The sequence below is a fragment of the Staurois parvus genome, unplaced genomic scaffold, assembly GCF_062004578.1.
Source record: "Staurois parvus isolate SC_StPar_1 unplaced genomic scaffold, SC_StPar_1.0 ptg003346l, whole genome shotgun sequence".
NCBI classification, from domain to species: Eukaryota; Metazoa; Chordata; class Amphibia; order Anura; family Ranidae; genus Staurois; species Staurois parvus.
This window is the reverse complement of record NW_028321142.1, coordinates 52,052-64,207: the sequence shown is the minus strand read 5'-3', so window position 1 is coordinate 64,207 and position 12,156 is coordinate 52,052. Positions and strand designations below refer to the sequence as shown.

The window sequence follows — 12,156 nt, the reverse complement described above, 5'->3', positions numbered from 1 at the left end:
GGTGTATAGATATGGACTGAACTGTATATACTGGGGGGGGGGGATATGGGGGTGTATATATATGGACTGAACTGTATATACTGAAGGCGGGGATATGGGGGTGTATAGATATGGACCGAACTGTATATACTGGGGGGGGGGATATGGGGGTGTATAGATATGGACCGAACTGTATATACTGGGGGGGGGGGATATGGGGGTGTATATATATGGACTGAACTGTATATACTGGGGGGGGGATATGGGGGGTATATATATGGACTGAACTGTATATACTGGGGGGCGGGGATATGGGGGTGTATATATATGGACTGAACTGTATATACTGGGGGGGCGGGGATATGGGGGTGAATATATATGGACTGAACTGTATATACTGGGGGGGGGATATGGGGGTGTATAGATATGGACTGAACTGTATATACTGGGGGGGGCGGGGATATGGGGGTGTATAGATATGGACTGAACTGTATATACTGGGGGGGGGGATATGGGGGTGTATATATATGGACTGGACTGTATATACTGGGGGGGGGCGGGGATATGGGGGTGTATATATATGGACTGAACTGTATATACTGGGGGGGGGATATGGGGGGTATATATATGGACTGAACTGTATATACTGGGGGGCGGGGATATGGGGGTGTATATATATGGACTGAACTGTATATACTGGGGGGCGGGGATATGGGGGTGTATAGATATGGACTGAACTGTATATACTGGGGGGGGCGGGGATATGGGGGTGTATAGATATGGACTGAACTGTATATACTGGGGGGGGGGGATATGGGGGTGTATATATATGGACTGGACTGTATATACTGGGGGGGGGCGGGGATATGGGGGTGTATATATATGGACTGAACTGTATATACTGGGGGGGGGGGGATATGGGGGTGTATATATATGGACTGGACTGTATATACTGGGGGGGGGGGATATGGGGGTGTATATATATGGACTGGACTGTATATACTGGGGGGGGGCGGGGATATGGGGGTGTATAGATATGGACTGAACTGTATATACTGGGGGGGGGGGATATGGGGGGTATATATATGGACCGGTAGTCAGGTTAGATGAATACATTCCCTGACTTTAGCGCGGTTGCAGGTCTCCCGGGCAGCGTCAGCGGTTGGACCGGTTTCCTCGCCGCGTGTATTTTGTTTCGGATCCGGAGCGCCGGCCTCCTCTGATTTCCCCCGATTAGCATCTGATCCATTTCATCTTTCACATGGACTGTCACTCACAGCCGGCGTCCCGGAACACTTCTGAGATGAGATATTCAGCCGTTCCGCGGCGATTTCCGTCAAAGTGAAGCGGAATTGGCGTTAATCTCGGGGGATGGGGCCGCACTGCGTTTTTCAATCACTCGCCTGTCTTTTTCGGATCCGCTGCTAAAAGTAACAATTTGTTCCGAAATCACAGCCTGGGAAGAGTTCAGGGGCGCCGCGAGATCCCGTAATGGGGCTTAATGGAGAGAGGCGCTTTGTGAGCGCGGTCACATGACGGCGGCACAGCGACCGCACTTTCCAATTGTACGGGAATTAGGCGAAATGATCCTCCAGCCGACAAGAGGACAAATGGCCGCTCAGCCAGTCTCTCTATTACAGCGATTTCGGCAGCCGCGCCGCGCGTCCCGCAGGTGACTGAAGTCTGCTAACAGAGAGAAGAAAGGAAGAGCGGCTCAGTGGGTAGGAGAGCAGGACTGAGTTCCCACCAATGGATCCATCTACATGGAGTCTGCACATTGTCCCCCTATGTACTCACTATATAATAATAGTGTGTGACCGTGGGGGAGGGGACATTAGAGTGTAAGCTCCTCTGTACAGAGACTGATGTGACTGTGGGGGAGGGGACATTAGAGTGTAAGCTCCTCTGTACAGAGACTGATGGGACTGTGGGGGAGGGGACATTAGAGTGTAAGCTCCTCTGGTACAGAGACTGACAGGACAGTGGGGGAGGGGGCATTAGAGTGTAAGCTCCTCTGGTATAGAGACTGACGGGACAGTGGGGGAGGGGAAAATAGAGTGTAAGCTCTTCTGGTACAGAGACTGATGGGACTGGGGGGAGGGGACATTAGAGTGCAAGCTCCTCTGTACAGAGACTGATGGGACTGTGGGGGAGGGTACAAGTAACAATGTTTATAAACATCGATCAGACGGGAGATGGAGAGATACAAAGTAACATTGTTTATAAACATCGATCAGACGGGAGATAGAGAGATACAAAGTAACATTGTTTATAAACATCGATCAGACGGGGGATAGAGATACAAAGTAACATTGTTTATAAACATCGATCAGACGGGGGATAGAGATACAAAGTAACATTGTTTATAAACATCGATCAGACGGGAGATGGAGAGATACAAAGTAACATTGTTTATAAACATCGATCAGACGGGAGATGGAGAGATACAAAGTAACATTGTTTATAAACATCGATCAGACGGGAGATGGAGATACAAAGTAACATTGTTTATAAACATCGATCAGACGGGAGATGGAGAGATACAAAGTAACATTGTTTATAAACATCGATCAGACGGGAGATGGAGAGATACAAAGTAACATTGTTTATAAACATCGATCAGACGGGAGATGGAGAGATACAAAGTAACATTGTTTATAAACATCGATCAGACGGGAGATGGAGAGATACAAAGTAACATTGTTTATAAACATCGATCAGACGGGAGATAGAGATACAAAGTAACATTGTTTATAAACATCGATCAGACGGGAGATGGAGAGATACAAAGTAACATTGTTTATAAACATCGATCAGACGGGCGATGGAGATACAATGTATCGGGAGAGCTGGTCCGTGGTACATACAATGGGAAGGGATGGAAATGTTACTTTGTATTGTACACAATGTAGTCTGCGTGTGGATCTGGTATACAGGGGGACAGAACAGACGCCATCTTTGTCCCAGAAGAGCCGCCACCTCTCCCCTGTCTCCGCCTCCGGAGGACCATGGCACATGTCACATGACTGCGCCTGGCACACGCGTGTCTCCTCATTACCGTACACGTTACATATGCTGCTATCAAGCTGCCTTTGGTTGTCGTCTCTTTTTTCTTTTTCTCATAATTGATCTACAAGCCTCTTGATGTCTCATTTCATGAACGTCGGCGGCAGATTTTCGGTTGGGGAGCCGCGACGCGTGGAGGGGGGCTGGGGGAGGGGCGCCGGCTTCTTATGTCGGCCGAACACGTTGGAAGAGTGCCGGGGGGCGAAGGCAACCTCACCGACTAATTGAATCGCATTCTTGCCGCAGAAGAGAGGACGGGGCTGCAGGAACATCAAAGCCGCTCCTGACCATGAAGAGCTCACATCAAACTCCACATTTCCCCTGGTGAGTCTCCCGCCTTTCCTTCACTGCGCGCACGCTTCTGGATGGGAATGTCGCCCGCTGAGAAATGAATCCAGAAACATTGAGGCTCTGAGGTGGGCGCATCCGATCATTTCTTTAACCCTTTGGGTGGTGAGAGCGCGGCATGGGTACAAGGTGCCCCGGAGGAGGTGTGTCTGATCTCCTGTGGCCCCCCCCAATGTCAGGTGTCACCCTGGGGCCACACAACATCTAACCGTCATTAAAGCATGACTCCATCCAAAGAGATAAATTGACATTAAAGCACAAATATTGGAGCGGTGGTACCGGCACATGTACCCAGGGATGGACTTTCATCTTTGGAGCCCATTCTTAGTATCACTGGAAGGGATTGTGCCCCATCATTGGTGTCAGTGGGAGGAATAGTGCCCCATCATTGGTGTCATTGGAAGAAATTGTGCCCCATCGTTGGTGTCATTGGAAGGAATTGTGCCCCATCATTGGAAGGAATTGGGCCCCATCATTGGTGTCATTGGAAGGAATTGTGCCCCATTGTTGGTGTCATTGGAAGGAATTGTGCCCCATCGTTGGTATCAGTGGAAGGAATTGTTCCCCATCATTGGTGTCATTGAAAGGAATTGTGCCCCTTCATTGATGTCATTGGTAGGAATATTGTCCCATCATTGGTGTCAGTGGGAGGAATAGTGCCCCATCATTGATGTCATTGGTAGGAATTGTGCCCCTTCATTGATGTCATTGGTAGGAATATTGTCCCATCATTGGTGTCAGTGGGAGGAATAGTGCCCCATCATTGGTGTCATTGGTAGGAATTGTGCCCCATCATTGGTGTCATTGGAAGGAATTGTGCCCCATCATTGGTGTCATTGGAAGGAATTGTGCCCCATCATTGGTGTCATTGGAAGGAATAGTGCCCCATCACTGGTGTCAGTGGGAGGAATAGCGCCCCATCATTGGTATCAGTGGGAGGAATAGTGCCCCATCATTGGTGTCAGTGGGAGGAATAGTGCCCCAACATTGGTGTCATTGGGAGGAATTGTGCCCCATCATTGGTGTCAGTGGGAGGAATTGTGCCCCATCATTGGTGTCAGTGGGAGGAATAGTGCCCCATCATTGGTGTCAGTGGGAGGAATAGTGTCCCATCATTGGTGTCAGTGGGAGGAATAGTGCCCCATCATTGGTGTCAGTGGGAGGAATAGTGCCCCATCAGTGGTGTAAGTGGGAGGAATAGTGCCCCATCAGTGGTGTCAGTGGGAGGAATAGTGCCCCATCATTGGTGTCAGTGGGAGGAATAGTGCCCCATCATTGGTGTCAGTGGGAGGAATAGTGCCCCATCATTGGTGTCAGTGGGAGGAATTGTGCCCCATCATTGGTGTCAGTGGGAGGAATCTTTTGTATCATTGTTTGGTTTGTATGTCGGTGGCTCCTCACACTTTCCTGACACCGAATAATCTCCTGGCTGACTCCTAGACTTCCCTTTCATCTCTGCATGGATAATGCGTCCTTTGTAGGCAGAATATTTTCATCTCCCGTAATCGCTGTGTAAATCCCGCTCACCGCATCATCCTGCCAGACGCATCATCCCACTCACCGCATCATCCCGCTCACCGCATCATCCGGCCAGACGCATCATCCCACCAGACGCATCATCCCGGCAGACGCATCATCCCGGCAGACGCATCATCCCGCAAAACGCATCATCCCGCAAAACGCATCGCAGCAGAGCCCGACGTTCAGAGAGTCTGTAGACAGCCGTATACTTCACCTGGTGACATCATCGCCTTCTGATCGCCCCAATCCAACCATCTTTGACCCTTTCCCGGACAGAGACATTTTTGCTAAATTTCTTTTTCTTGCACGCGTAAAAAAAAATAGAAAAATCATTGTAGGCCTGAAGACGGTGAAACCCCCCAAAACGTATCGCTCTGAAAGCAGACGCCCCGGAGAATGAAAGACTGACGGTCCCAATTGTTTTACGACTTGCCATAGTTGCGCTGAGGGTTCGAAAATGCAGAAATCTCAGTAAAAAGGTGAAGAACGCAAGCCGCCGCCCCAAACCTGATCTCGTTTCTGAAGGCGGGGTCTCCAAACTCTCCAAACAAAGGGCCCCTTTCCTCTCATTCAGACTTTAGAGGGGCTGGACTGTGGCCATTGGAAGTAGAAAATGTCCAGACATCAGTGGGAGTCACCAATGCCCCATCTTCAAGGAATTGTGCCCCCTCGTTGGTGTCATTGGGAGGAACTGTGCCCCCTCGTTGGTGTCATTGGGAGGAACTGTGTCCCATCGGTAATGTCTTTGGGCCCCTTCATTGGTTTCAGTGGAGGGAATTATGCCCCATTGTTGGTGTCTGAGGATGAAATATTGCCCCAAGAGCCCGGATAAAAGCAAGCGAAGGGCAACCCAGGAGGACCCCACCGCTGACACAGAAATATGGGAGGAGACCCAGGAGGACCCCACTGCTGACACAGAAATATGGGGGGAGACCCAGGAGGACCCCACCGCTGACACAAAAATATGGGGGGAGACCCAGGAGGACCCCACTGCTGACACAGAATGCTGACACAGAAATCTGGTAGGAGACCCAGGAGGACCCCACTGCTGACACCAAAATATGGGAGGAGACCCAGGAGGACCCCACTGCTGACACAGAAATATGGGAGGAGACCCAGGAGGACCCCACCGCTGACACCGAAATATGGGAGGAGACGCAGGAGGACCCCACCGCTGACACAGAAATATGGGAGGAGACCCAGGAGGACCCCACTGCTGACACAAAAATATGGGGGGAGACCCAGGAGGACCCCACCGCTGACACAGAGACATATTGAAAGTCAGATTGGAGTTTGCACAATCCTTCTGGGAGATGTTCTGGGGACAGAGGGAACAAAATGGCAGCTTTTTGGTAATTCCATCATTCTACTGGTTTCAGAAAAATCAATGAGGCCTTCACAGAGAAGAATCCAGTCCCTCCAGTCACACATGGTGGGGGGTCACAGTCCCTCCAGTCACACATGGTGGGGGGGGGTCACAGTCCCTCCAGTCACACATGGTGGGGGGGGGTCACAGTCCCTCCAGTCACACATGGTGGGGGGTCACAGTCCCTCCAGTCACACATGGTGGGGGCTCAAATTCCCTCCAGTCACACATGGTGGGGGGTCACAGTCCCTCCAGTCACGCATGGTGGGGGGGGGTCACAGTCCCTCCAGTTACGCATGGTGGGGGGTCACTGATGGTTTGGGGTGGCTTTGCTGCGTCAGGCACTGGATGTCTTGGCATTATGAAATCTGAAGACCACCAAAGAATTCTGGGGTGCAATGTAGGGCCCGGTGTCAGAAAGTTGGGTCTCCAATGTCAGAGGTCATGGGTCTTCCAGCAGGACAATGACCCCAAAGCACACGTCACAAAGCCCCCAGAAATGGTGTCAGACAAAGAGCTGGAGAGGACTGAACTGGCCAGCAATGAGTCCAGATCTCCATCCCATAGAGCTCCTGTGGAGAGATCTCAGACCTGCAGTTGGGGAACGGAACCTTCCAATCTGAGAGACCCGGAGCAGTTGGGGAAAGGAACCCTTCCAATCTGAGAGACCCGGAGCAGTTGGGGAAAGGACCCCTTCCAATCTGAGAGACCCGGAGCAGTTGGGGAAAGGAACCCTTCCAATATGAGAGACCCGGAGCAGTTGGGGAAAGGAACCCTTCCAATCTGAGAGACCCGGAGCAGTTGGGGAAAGGAACCTTCCAATCTGAGAGACCCGGAGCAGTTGGAGGAAGAAGAGCGATCCAAAATTCCTGTAGAGAGGTGGAAGAAACTCAGTGATGGTGACAGGAAGACATTGATTTCAGGGATTGTTTCCAAGGGGTGTGCTACCAAATATTACATGGAGGGTGACAATAATTCTGTCCGGTCCATTTTGGGGGGTTCTGTGTGGAATGGGCCAGATTTGGCTTTTTTGTTTCTTCACTTTTTTTGTCATCGATACAAACCAAAGAAATAAACACGAGAATGCCGAAACATTTGTCACTGCAGCAATTTTTGGGGTGAAGTGGTGCATTATCAGTCAGAAATGGGGGGGGGGGGTAAGATTTGTGGCCAGAACTGCATGTAGACAATAACACACACAAGGGGCTGTATAATTATGACCCAAAATGTTGGATTTCCTGTCACTTTCTGCCTCACATTGGCCACCAGGACACACAGAGGTGCTAATCCTTCCTACAGGTACATTTTAGATGATTTGTTACCATTGTAGTGAGTTGGATTGGTCATGGGACATAGACAAGCCAAGCATTGGGCCCCTCAGTACCAGCCAGAGCCGGGGCCCCATCTGCTGATCATGCAGCTTTATGGCGGAGCCCCACACAGCTATACCAGTCGCAGGCGACTCACCTGTTGGACGATGGTGGTCAGTTCGAGGCACAGTTGAACAATGTTGTTCTTCAGGAGTGAATATTCCGTCACACTGACAAACGGAGACCTGGAGGAAGGAAAGAATCTCCATTAATCAGGTTTTGTCACATGACGTCATCAGGGGTTTGGTTAAAAAGCGCTTACAAACAATGAATGACATTCGGTGCCAAACTACAACTCCCAGAATTCCAACAGCGGCCGCGTCCATACGCAGTAGCATAACGACTTCCAGCTCCTTCCTATGCATTTCGTCACACAACACCGTCGGGTTCGTGCCCTGATGATGCGGTGAAACGCGTAGAAAGACGCTTCCTGACGTGATGTCACCACGCAGCCCTGACGCCATCACAAATGCATTTTGTCACATGATGTCATCAGCGATGTTCCCCCTGATGATGTCATATGTGATAAAAACAAGTAGGGAGGAGCTGAAAGTCATGATGTCACCACGCATGTGTTTCGTCACATATGATGTCATCAGTGATGTGCCCCTGTTGATGTCATATGTGATAAAAACAAGTAGGGAGGAGCTGGAAGTCATGATGTCACCACGCATGCACGTGGCCACTGTTAGACAATTTCACACTATCAGAGCCTAATGCTTTATTTCTTCACGTTAGTTTCTTCACGTAGAGCGGTTCCTGTATCCCCATATGGACCGCAGAGTGGTTCCTGTAACCCCATATGGACCGTAGAGCGGTTCCTGTATCCCCGTATGGACCACAGAGCAGTTCCTGTATCCCCATATGGACCGCAGAGCAGTTCTTGTCTCCCCGTATGGACCGCAGAGCAGTTCCTGTATCCCCATATGGACCGCAGAGCGGTTCCTGTATCCCCGTATGGACTGCAGAGCAGTTCTTGTATCCCCGTATGGACCGCAGAGCGGTTCTTGTATCCCCGTATGGACCGTAGAGCGGTTCCTGTATCCCCGTATGGACCATAGAGCGGTTCCTGTATCCCTGTATGGACCGCAGAGCGGTTCATGTATCCCCATATGGACTGCGGAGCAGTTCTTGTATCCCCATATGGACCGTAGAGCGGTTCCTGTATCCCCATATGGACCGCGGAGCAGTTCCTGTATCCCCATATGGACCGCAGAGCGGTTCCTGTATCCCCGTATGGACTGCAGAGCAGTTCCTGTATCCCCGTATGGACCGCAGAGCGGTTCTTGTATCCCCTTATGGACCGCAGAGCAGTTCTTGTATCCCCATATGGACCGCAGAGCGGTCCTTGAATCCCCGTATGAACCGTAGGGTGGTTCCTGTATCCCCGTATGGACCGTAGAGCGGTTCCTGTATCCCTGTATGGACCGCGGAGCAGTTCTTGTATCCCCATATGGACCGTAGAGAGGTTCCTGTATCCCCGTATGGACCGTAGGGTGGTTCCTGTATCCCTGTATGGACCGCGGAGCAGTTCTTGTATCCCCTTATGGACCGCAGAGCGGTCATATATCGGTCCATTTTGCACATATGTGGCCCAATTGGAGTGCAGCACGATTCTATAACTCTGAATTCGGATACACTGTGTCCTGTATCTGAGGTCGCTGCTGCTGCCTTTTTTCCCTGGTTTACACTTGCTTTGTTTTTATCGCGCCTAATACTTCCCTGTGCATTTTATTTGTGTTTTTGATGCTTCAGTGATGCTTTTTTTTGAAGCTTTAATGAAACTTGGCAAATGCTCCGTGTGTTGATTTTCTGTATGTTTTAAAGGGGCCCAGTAGTTCCCATGGCTCAGTAATACACCCGCTCAGCAGATCCACAGATTATTAGCACCCTTGTTCAGCAGATTCCCGGCTCAGTAATACCCCCCACTCATCAGATCCACAGCTCATTATTGTCTCTGAACAGCAGATTTCCATACTCAGTAGTAACCCCAAGCTCTGCTGATCCCCCACTCAGTGGTGACCCCCAGCTCTGCTGATCCCCCACTCAGTGGTAACCTTCAGCTCTGCTGATCCCCCATTCAGTGGTTATCCCCAGCTCTGCTGATCCCTCACTCAGTAGTAACCTCCAGCTCTGCTGATCCCTCACTCAGTAGTAACCCCCAGCTCTGCTGATCCCCCACTCAGTAGTAACCTCCAGCTCTGCTGATCCTTCACTCAGTAGTAACCCCCAGCTCTGCTGATCCCCCACTCAGTGGTAACCACCAGCTCTGCTCATCCCCCACTCAGTGGTAAACCCCAGCTCTGTTTATCCCCCACTCAGTGGTAACCCCCAGCTCTGCTGATCCCCCACTCAGTAGTAACCTCCAGCTCTGCTGATCCCCCACTCAGTGGTAACCACCAGCTCTGCTCATCCCCCACTCAGTGGTAAACCCCAGCTCTGTTTATCCCCCACTCAGTGGTAACCCCCAGCTCTGCTGATCCCCCACTCAGTAGCAACCTCCAGCTCTGCTGATCCCCCACTCAGTGGTTATCCCCAGCTTTGCTGATCCTCCACTCAGTAGTAAACTCCAGCTCTGCTGATCCCCCACTCATTAGTAACCCCCAGCTATGCTGATCCCCCACTCAGTAGTAACCCCCAGCTATGTTGATCCCCCTCAGTGGCGACACCCAGCTCTGCTGCTCTTCAGATTTGCTGATTCTCCTCTCTCTGGTCTCCGATCACCTTCCACTATAGCGTTTTTGACCTCGTATTATATGGTTTTGGTAAATCTAAAGCAAAATTCTCCAGAAAATTGTATAATGTATGGCCAGCCTTAAGCAGGCTATAGACGGGTCGTTTATTGGCCAAATTTTCGTTCAAACGAAAAATCGGCCAATATTCACACCCTTAGTGGGGCAGTGCCGTTGGCCGTTTTTCGGGGATCGTCTCGTTTCTTTTTATCGGTCATGCTGGAAAATCCACAAAAAACAGCCATTGTTTGTAAGCAGCATCCATGGCAGGAACGACCGATTTTTTTGTTTATCAGCTGACAATTCGGCTGATAAATGGCCCGTCTATGGCCAGCCTAATGCAGGCCATAGATGGGTCGAAAATCGGTCGATTTTCGCACCGTTAATGGGCTAATTGGTCGGCCGTTTTTCTGGATTTTGGCACATTTTTTTTATCGGTAAAGTTGGAAAAAAATCGGCCGATTTACGCGGCAATGATGGGCAAATCAGCTGATCTTTTTACCAATAAAAAATCTGCACATGAGCCGTGACCTGGAAGAAGAAGAAAAAGAAGAAAAGAAAAAGAAGAAAAAGAATTCCAGTCCTCTATTATATTTTACATGAAAAGTCTTGCGGTTGCAACAATGTATCCATTTGTATCCGAATAAAACCATCTGTATCCGAAATGGATACAAATGGATACATTGTTGCAACCGCAAGACTTTTCATGTAAAATATAATAGCGGAGCTCCCTGCAGGGACAGAAGTAATTAAATGCCGGCCGTAGACGGGACGAAAATCAGCTGCGTTTTTTTTACCGTTGGTGGTAACGTCGGCCAATTGAACGACCAATTTTTCTTTTTTTAAAAAAAAAAAAAACTGCAGGTTTTTGACCCGTCTGTGGCCTGCATTAGAGAATGTAAAAAAAAAAAAGAAAGTTGGCCGACAAATGATTATCCGCGGATTACAAACAGTCATCGTATCTCTTCTACACCGTGTTCCAAATGATTCTGCAGATGATATTTCCTCATTTCCCTCAATAATTGATGTAAATATCAGTCGGCAGAATTCTCAGGTGACAACTAGAAGAGGACAATTCACATTTTATTGAACGAACCTCCTAATGATAACAGGATTTGTGTTCCGGATTATTCCGCACAGGAAGTTTCCAAACACTTTCTAGGTTGTAAAGAACTGAAAATTGTCATTTGTTGTGTTTGCAGCAAATTTACTGAAATCAAAAGCTATTTAAATCCAACTTTTCCCAACATTGTAACTTTGTAAACATTTGAAGCGGTCACGTTACATTGTAACATAGGAGCCCTTATCTGATAGCAGATCACAAGTCTGGCATCCATTGAACTTGGGAGTTTTTGGACAGTTTCTGCTGGAATTTGTTTGCAAGATGTCAGAATAGCCTCCCAGAGCTGCTGTTTGGATGTAAACTGCCCCCCACCCTCATAGATCTTTTGCTTGAGGATGCTCCAAAGGTTCTCCATAGGATTGAGGTCAGGGGAGGATGGAGGCCACACCATGACTTTCTCTCCTTTTATCCCCATAGCAGCCATTGATGCAGAGGTATTCTTTGCAGCATGAGATGGTGCATTGTCATGCATGGAGATCATTTTATTACGGAAAGCATAGTTCTTCCTTCTGTACCAGGGAAGAGAGTGGTCAGTCATAAACTCCACATACTTTGCAGAGGTCATCTTTACACCTTCGGGGCCCCTGAAGGGGCCGACCTGCTCTGTTCCCATGATTCCGGCCCAAAACATGACTCCACCACCGCCTTGCT

At 49.5% G+C, this 12,156-nt stretch overlaps 1 long non-coding RNA gene across 1 annotated transcript in view; it reads right to left on the bottom strand.

The window, feature by feature from the left end:
* LOC149428296 (uncharacterized) overlaps positions 1-12,156 on the bottom strand; it is a 70,921-nt gene that overhangs the window by 43,762 nt on the left and 15,003 nt on the right. Inside the window, exon 2 of the long non-coding RNA XR_016310794.1 lies at positions 7,748-7,835. This is a non-coding gene — a long non-coding RNA (uncharacterized LOC149428296). The remainder of the gene's footprint in view (positions 1-7,747; positions 7,836-12,156) is intronic.